The sequence below is a fragment of the Calonectris borealis genome, chromosome 12 (genome assembly GCF_964195595.1).
Source record: "Calonectris borealis chromosome 12, bCalBor7.hap1.2, whole genome shotgun sequence".
Lineage (NCBI taxonomy): Eukaryota > Metazoa > Chordata > Aves > Procellariiformes > Procellariidae > Calonectris > Calonectris borealis.
This window is the reverse complement of record NC_134323.1, coordinates 9,495,519-9,503,960: the sequence shown is the minus strand read 5'-3', so window position 1 is coordinate 9,503,960 and position 8,442 is coordinate 9,495,519.

Sequence of the window (8,442 nt, the reverse complement as noted above, 5' to 3'; positions counted from 1 at the left end):
GGCCAAGGCAGACTCCAATACAGCACACAAACCAGGGGCAGGTGGACAGGGCTGTCTGGTGCAAGATTCCTGCTCCTGCAGACAAAGCAATAAAGTAAAAATCATTGCTATCACTGCAAGGGAAAATTTTAAGGGGATTACGAAGGATTTTAACATTGTGCTTTGAAGGTTCACACATATTGAGGAGGATTGGAGACATCTGGAAGCAGATTGGAGCCTATTATTCAAGACTAGGAGAAGAGTATTTGACCATGCATACCATCACCGAAATCTTATCTGCATAGTGTATGCCGCATCTGCAAGTGACATCCAGTCTGATCCAGCACCAAACCCAACATGATCACTGAAAAGAACCCCCAAATCCAACAAGTTAGTGTAGAAAACTTTACAGTCAGCTGCAATTATGGGTTTCCCTCTAATGCAATCAGCAGATATTGGCATATTGCAATGTACACTGCAAAAGTATTAGGCAGAAAGTTACTGCATTTGCAATGGCTCTCAGAGGAAAAACGAGGTGGTAAATCCAAGTGGTAGCATGGGAGTCTGTTCTCTTCAATTAGTTAAACAAACTGTTTGAAAAACTTCAGGGAAATAGTGTCTTCTTTGCTGTTACACTTCAGGCACTATCTTCACCATTATTGTCCAAAACGTCTTGCATCATTCTATTAAAGCAACATCAAAAATTATTTTAAAAATCCGTAAGAAAAACCCCAAGCCAAATTGAGAAAAAACCCTTCCTTCTGACCACTTCTTTCCCAGACACATCTATCAATTGCCTGGAAAAAATGGCCTTGCAATTCAATCCAAAAGCTAACAAACCTAAATTAAATGCTACCAGACTTGGTTGCCCCATCAGGATAAAGATATACCAGGAGTCTTTCATTAGAATTGCCAGCCACCTGCCCTCTCTAACAGAAGTACTAAGCCAAAAGTACCACCTGATCAATCATATCACATCCACTCTTATATACAGTAGTTTTTTTTAAAGTAACCAGAGCCATAATCCATAGGAATTAGTAAAAAAAAAAAAAAAAAAAATCAAAACCAAGCCCTTTATGGTCTACTGAAAAGTAATAGAGGCAATAGAAATCTGAATCACAAAGCATATGTGAAGCAGATTTCTTGCAAAACATGCTGCCTAATAAAAAGGTTATCACAGTTGCCCCGCTGGGTTCTCCCAGGGGCTCTCAGCTGCAGGCTCTGTCCGCAGTGGAGCATGTTGAAGCACTCCAACCTCATGACTTGGAACACTGTGGCAACCTCCACATCTCCAATGCACAGGTCTTAAAAGCAATACCAAGGAGAGGAAAAAGTGCACATGCTGCCGCCCTCCCTTGAGCATTGAACAAGACCACTTGTACGCTGCACATCCCTGACATTTTCTCCACTCAGGAGATCAGAAACCCTCACTGCCATTTAGTCTAGGTGCTATTAGCATCCTGTCAACTGCCTTACTCAGCCAGCCTTCATCCAAGTGGAAATCTCCTTCAGACACTATTTAAATCCAGATTACCATCAAAGGCAGTTGATAAGTAACTGCTCGGAGTTTCAGTTTACTCTGTTTTTTCACTAGGTCTGCCAAAAAATATAAGGAGGCATAATATTTGAAATGCAATACGTACTTACATTCATCTGTTAACTGCTCAGTCACTTAAAAATCTTTGTATGTGCAACATGGTTTACAACTACTTATATAAAGATTAATACAGAGCTATACATAGAGTACACTAAATTATTTCCTCTAATATTTTCTTCAGATATTAAGTGCAATCAAGAAAATACTTTCAAGATAAATCGGCATTTGACAGGGGAAAAAATTACTCTTGAATCATTAATAAAAAAGAAAGGATATTATTAAGAAAGAATTGCTTTCAACCCTTCTAATTATGACCAAGCAAATACTTCATAACCCTGAAATACTTTGGAGCCGTAGCAAGCCATGAGAATGATCATTCTGCCAAGACAGTTATCTGCTGAAATCTGAGACATAATTATGGTCAGTGAAACTCCTAATCTTGAAAGACCTTAGATTTAATTCTTTACGCTATCAATCTCCCTCTCTGGATTTCCTCCATGTTACATTTGGCATGATTAACTGTAAGTGGGGGATAGGTCCACAGAATTACGTGCCATCTGAACTGGGACAAGGAAGGATTATTCAGTGCCTCTTATAAGAGAGACATCTTCAGCGTTAACCTTAACCTCTTGTGTGCTGGAATATGAGGCAATGATAGAGACAAAAATCCACTTCAGGTGGCTTACTAGATACACAAGGCAGGCAGGGGAGTGAGCAGATGCCTGAAAAGCACTGTACACTGCTACACACTACATCTTGCTGCCATTAAGTCTGTCCTGGATGTTGGAGCAGTTTCATCAGAGGGAGCAGGATAGGCCAAGCCAAGAAAGAACAACTTTTCTAACCACGTCATTGGGATCCAGCCACTGCAAGAGATGACAGAATAGTGCAAAAATGACTGGCTACCACCAGTAAGCCAGGATGATGTTCTAGGTAGACCATGTTTTTAAGCACACCAAATATATGTAGATAAAAACATTATTTTTGGAGGAGGGTTGCTAGCAGTAAGGACTGAACACAAGATCTGAGCTAAATTATCCAGACCGGGTAACTCAAACACTGTAGCAGACTCACAGCTACATATGGTTGGGCACCAGAGGGAGAAAGAACTACCATGTCCTCATGAGTTCCTATCTGTAAACAATAAACACTATGAGAAGCTGACATGCCATAAATTATATTCCTAAGCCCGATGGTTACAAACTAGAAGCCTGAAGCAGTATCTTTGATTTTGGGAAATCAGTCTAGAATGCAGATGGACTCATATCCTCCATTCCAGAGAATCAGTCCATGAAGTCTGGACCCCACATCACTCAGAAGGTGAAATGCAGCCTTTTCTGGTAACGATTACCACTTCTCTCAGATTTCGAACTATAATGGAAAAAAATAATCCTATTGTGACATTATTTCATCTGGCAAAATGTTTCAGCTTTGTCTGGCAGGTATGACGGAAAGTTTTTTCAAGCCTATAGTCCTCTCTAATCAGAGTCTGAGTCAAAATCCGGTTTTATCACTTAATGACCCTTGGGACCATCCCCAATTTTTGGATCATTTCAGAAAGTGCCTTTCTGTTGTTTTCACAGAACCATCCAACACATACTGCACAAACAGCTGACAGGGTGTTCTCATGTCAAAGAATTTAAGATGATAGAGCATCTTAGAGCATACAAGTATATTCCAAACTGTTGCCATGTTTTTTTCCTAATAGCAAGAAAAGAAAGCAAGGGTTTCTTTATAAGAAAGATCCCCTCTATAAGTCCTAGCCAAGCACTCCTGCAAACCTGCTTTAAAACATGAACTAGATCTTAAGTGAAAGTAATCGGCTTGTCTCCATCTAGCTCTAGTGCACATTCAACAATATTAAAGCAGTGCATGGGGCACTTGGAGTCTCTGATAGATGCTTTTCACCAGAGCAGCAGGAGAGAATAATTTTGGGGTACTCTTTCAGTGTTTCTTCCTACAGAATTATTATTGTTAGTCTCTGCGACTGTATTCTAGTGGGTCCAACTATTTTTTCGTCTCATAAACACCAAAAAATATTACATTTACAAATTTAAAAAGTAATTTTTAAAAGTCCTCACATGTTCTCATTCCTAATTTAAAATACTGCCTGGGTGGGTGGGTGTCTGAAATTTTGAAATTTTGTTCTAGCTGTAAAAAATCTTCTGGTCTTTTCTCTTTTTGTTGGGAGTCACAGTACGTCTGCAATCTGCACTGGATTGATTTGATATTAACAAATGCGGAATTATGAAACTGTATAGGTAAAAAGAGGTTCAACATCAGTGCAATTTAGTAGCTGCTACAAGTGTATGCCAGTATGAAAATACTCATTTTGGCAATCATGCAGTAAAATAATCAATATTTAATATTATTACAAAAAATATTGGCAAGTTATGTCTTTCAGCCATTTTATACATTCAGGTAATTCCCATATTTATTTCTGATAGAAGAGAAAAAATTATAAATAAATCTATTTCATTCCAAATATCCATTTGAAGAAATTCATTTTGCAGAACAATATAGTGTAGCATTTCTGAAATTTTCTCCCAAAAAGTAGAATTTGAGGTCTTAGCTACAGTACAGGGTTAACTATTTTGCAGTAGAAGAAAAAATGGCTCATTTGTAGTAGGAAGGTTATGATCATTAATCTGCATAAATATGTAGAAAGCTGTGTTATATATGCCTGTGCTGCACTTGTTGTGAGAGGAAAAAAAAAAAAAAACAACCACAAAACTTCATATTCCAGTGTTATGGGTCATTAATTTTTGAGAGCAACTATCTCCCTCTATTAAACCTTAACCTATCCCCTTTTCTCCTCCCTCCCTTCAATTCATCTAACACATGATGTCCTTCATGTAAATCTTAATGGATTTATTGACAAAAATGTTTTGGACTATTGGTGAACTCTGTTATTTGCTGTGGGAGACTATTTATTACCTTGCAGGTGCTTCAGGGGGAAGTCCATTGTTTAGTGTGAAAGGGGAGCAAATGGAAAGTACGGTGTTCATTAAAATGGATTGCACAACCAAGAATCAACCTCTACCTCATTCATGTGGATACTCATTTTTTCCATTTCTGTTATACTGAGCTTATCACAAGAGATTGCACCAGCAGCTGCAACTATGATATTCAGATTCTTTACCAGAGCTGATGAAATGTCTCGGTAATTCAGTGTTTGCTTTTTGCTTCCAAGTGACAAGAATAAAATATATTGTCTGCACTCACCGCTTCTAACCACAGAAAGCTTATGTTCACAAAGAACTATTAATTTTTTCTCTTCTCACCCCAAAAGACAATTAGCTGTTTTTCCTTTACATTAAGTTTAAATTTAATTTAATAGAAATTTCTTATTAACTTTTATTTACCTTTCTTACTAAAATACAAAACAAAACCCCAGCTATTGATTCTTTACTGTTTTGAAATAAAACTGTATAAGCTTTTTTCTTTGGTTTCAGCAAATAATTCCAAGCAGGGACCTTTGATGAAGAGTTAGTAATTCACTATCTTATTGTTAAGTACTATACTTATTTTAGCTCTTGCCTGCAGAAACGGTAAGAGATCTGTCAAATTCTAATTCTGAAAAAGAAGTCCAAATATTTCCAAAATATTTTAGCCTGGACTGAAGCTTAACGCTGAGGTTAGTTCATCAAATCAGCCAACTAAAGAGTAACATCGCTGACAAAGCAAAAAACATTGGATGGTCACAAACAAGGTTCAGGTCTAGAAACAAAGGAAAAACACAGTGAGAGTAAAAGCTGGGACTTTCCACTGAAGAGAGAGGCAGGATCCTGTGGGAGATATGTCCAAAACTGGTAGTGACCAATTATGGTTCTGCAACTCCAGACCGTATGTCACACATCCCAGTCTGGGAATGTCGCAGCCAGTGCCTCCATGCTGGGGCCTCTCATTGCATGCAGTCAGGACTGCCTTCCAAACCATCATCTGTCCCTTCACAGAAGCAACAGCAGTGCAGCACAGAGGCATCATTGTCATTTACAAACAGGTTTACATATACCATCAGTCTAGCCCTGTCAGGCCATAGCTTGATATTAGTTAATTTTCCCTACTGAAAACTTTGCCAGCAGAGTTTTCAATGATGCTACAGATGAATCCCAGTAGTAGCCCAAGTATTCAGTCAAGTGAGAAATCCTTAAAGTACAATGCTGTCACTCCTGTGAGCCTAAGGTAAACACAGCTCTGAACTCTGGACAATGGGGCAAACATCTCCTGGAATTTGGTTTCCAAATTGCCTGGTTGGCTGACATGCTTAATATTAATGCAAGCCCAAAGGAAAACTTGACATCAGGGCTCTTTAGCAAAGGCTGCAAGGTATGTGGTAACTGGGCTGTCAACTGTAGAGACAGGAGCTTTAGGAGAGAAGAACTTCTATGCAAACACAGGAGAAGCTGATACCAGGTTGCATCCCTTGAGCTTGAGGGCTTATTTTAAAAAAACCAAAAAACAAAAAACAACAAAACCGAAACAAACCCACAAAAACACAAGAGTGTTTGAATCTGCTCATTTGTATAATCCATAATAAAGTCTGATTGCAAACCCAAGCAGTGACAAGGAGCAGACCATGCAGTCAATGGTCCCTCATTCTTCCCTCTCTCGGCCAGACCCATCCCTTCTCTTGCACTAGCTCTCATGTTCATTGGGACTGAATTTAGTAAGCAAAAAGTCTTTTCTTTATTTTTGCTGCTTGTCGGCTGAATCATTTCAAAAACACTCAATTAACATCAGAATGAGCACAAGTTAGAGAGGAAGAATAGGAAGGAAAAGGTTTTTTTCTTCCAGTTTTGATAAAGCTGTTAGACCATCTTAACCTCTGTCACGTAACTTCACTCACCTTCAAATTATATAAATCCAGACAAACTTCAGTTTTTTCCAGTGCTTTCAGCCATTTTCCAAAATGCCTTTTTGATGCTAAAAGGCTCTTCATCACTGAATAGTGCTGGCAAAAGAGAAGAAATGCAGGTATCCAGCTAGATGTGTATGATGATAAGCAAGTGGCTTAAAGGTAAAATTTGCATCCAGATTCTGCATAGGAACAAGCTCTACGTGATTGCTCCTGGTGGGAGTTGTGTTCCTACTTACTTCAAATCCTGGCCTGTACAAAGGGTGCTATTTTCAAACACTTTCACTCATTAGTTGATCCTGGGTTCAGGCTTGATGGATAATACTCTCTGTAAATAGTCACAGAAGGTACAAACTAACAGCACCATTTACACTTTTGCTGGACACCTTAGAAGTGGATGCAAGCCATTACAAAAAAAAAAAAACCAAAAACCAGAACAGAAAAAAACACCTTTGGTGTTCCTTAAGAGGTTAGGCTGCTCACACAGACACTGGCAGTGAGAGAACAGCTGAGTCTTACCCTGGGAAGAAAAGATGACATAGCACCCAAATGTCATGGGGAGGGATACCAGAAAAAGGACAAGAAGGTGGCTGTAACATTCTAACAAGTTTAAGGTCTGCTAAAAAAATTCAAGTCCTGTACCTGGAAACAGCATGAGAACAGGGCATCCAATAGCCGTTCAGTGATACGGTGATTGATATAAACACCATGACTGGCAGCAAAAAGCAAGTGCTGAAAGTACTTCTCCCCCAAGAGAGGCTTGCATCTTGCTCCTGAACAGGACTTTGCTGAGCTAAGCTGTACCATCCCATTCAGCACAGCTCACGAGAAGGAGGTCACAGCCCCAGCAATATTTTTTGATCATATTTCTCTGTGGAGTTATCAAGTCCCACCTTTTAAATCATGGGACTGAGAGCATAAGAGCTTATCATATTCATATTAATGGCATACTTAGTGCTGCCACCAGCTCTTTCCTATTGAACAAGTGCCTCTAAACTCACAAGCCTTTTGCCATTTATCTGTTTGACTCTCAAGGAAAAGCAAATTAAAAATTGCACCACTAGGGTACTAAGATATCAGAAACTTCCCTCCAGGCACACTGTCAACAAAAAACTACTGAAAGTAGTGCAATGAACAGAGAAGAGCTTCAGACTCCTGTTTGAATCAGCTTTGTGTCTACCTAACCAGGTCAGAAGGAAGCGACCACAGGAGCAGTTAGTCCTCAAAAGAAGAACCATTCCTCAGTCCTGAGCTGAACTCAGTGCTACCTTGACAAAGATCTTGTTGACAAAGCAGAATAAATGGCTGCTATTTGAAGTAGCTCCCTGAGGGAATGGGTGAAGTCCCAATTCTCATACCTGGCTGCTGATAGGCTGCTGATATTTTACTATAGGATATGTTGGCATCTAGCAAAGATTAGAATAATTTTCAGAACACTCAGCTCTTGCTCATCTGCAAGAGACAGATTAATAATGAGTGTATGCTATACATATTCAGTAAAAAAATATTCCGACATGTCTATTTGTGTGTTCAGGAGAAAGGTTAGAATAGAAATTTTCACACTCTTCTCCCTTGACAACACATTTTCCAGGGTCCCCTACGCTACAAGTTCACACGTCTCAGAGAGAGGAGCAAATCTTCATCCCAGATCTGAGAATGGCTAGATGTATGGGTTGCAGGCCACAGAGCCTGCACCACAGCACTCTTGTCACATAATATTAAATCCAGAACAAGTTTGCCAAGTCAAAATGGACATCCTTTAAAATGATATCATATAAAGTGTTCAGTGCCATTAATGGAAAGGACCACAATATAAATTCAGAGATGTATACATCACCTATTGTACTTAAACAGAATAGAGGTATCTGCCCACTTAACAGAAGAATTTGAAAAGGTTGCTATTGCATGACATACAGTAAGATACAACAGGGATTAAACTACACACTGTTACTGAAATGTTTGGGACATGTTTTTAAATTATAAAATGTGATTGTTCACCTATGAAGCC